Source organism: Sinocyclocheilus grahami, unplaced genomic scaffold, assembly GCF_001515645.1.
Source record: "Sinocyclocheilus grahami isolate Dianchi unplaced genomic scaffold, SAMN03320097.WGS_v1.1 scaffold680.1, whole genome shotgun sequence".
NCBI classification, from domain to species: Eukaryota; Metazoa; Chordata; class Actinopteri; order Cypriniformes; family Cyprinidae; genus Sinocyclocheilus; species Sinocyclocheilus grahami.
The window spans coordinates 1,208,858-1,209,299 of record NW_015505859.1 but is presented as its reverse complement, the minus strand read 5'-3'; the positions used below and the strand labels follow the sequence as shown (position 1 = coordinate 1,209,299).

At 28.5% G+C, this 442-nt stretch overlaps 1 protein-coding gene across 1 annotated transcript in view; it reads right to left on the bottom strand.

Annotated features, from left to right (window-relative positions):
• The window catches only part of LOC107559305 (dual specificity protein kinase CLK4-like), a 4,898-nt gene that overhangs the window by 590 nt on the left and 3,866 nt on the right, over nucleotides 1–442 (bottom strand). The gene's annotated exons all lie outside the window — the stretch shown is intronic.

The following is a 442-nucleotide window of genomic DNA, read 5'->3' as shown; positions in this document are numbered from 1 at the left end:
ATGTGGATTTACACAATTTGAGAAAGTCAAAAAGTGTTACTTTGTTCCCCGCTCTCATATATATATATATTCTGTAATACATTCTGTAATTCTTAACATAATCATGACTGGGAAAACATATATAGTGTATTCACTTTAATTTTTTTAATGAATACACTATAACGAGAACAATCTTTACTACTAAGAATTTACCAGTAAAATCCAAATAAATCAACTTAATTATGTTTATTTATAAATCCCTTATCACATAAAAGCACCTGTTGCTGCACATGCAGAATTATATTTAAATCTATAATCCTTTTAGATAGATATTTATGCTTTCAAATGCACTGGCAACTGAAGAGCAGGCGTTGATGGGATTAATTATAACTAGCTGTGAATTAATCAGTCTAAATTCAATTGAATAAAATCAACATAATGCAGAAACACGTGAAACAGTAGG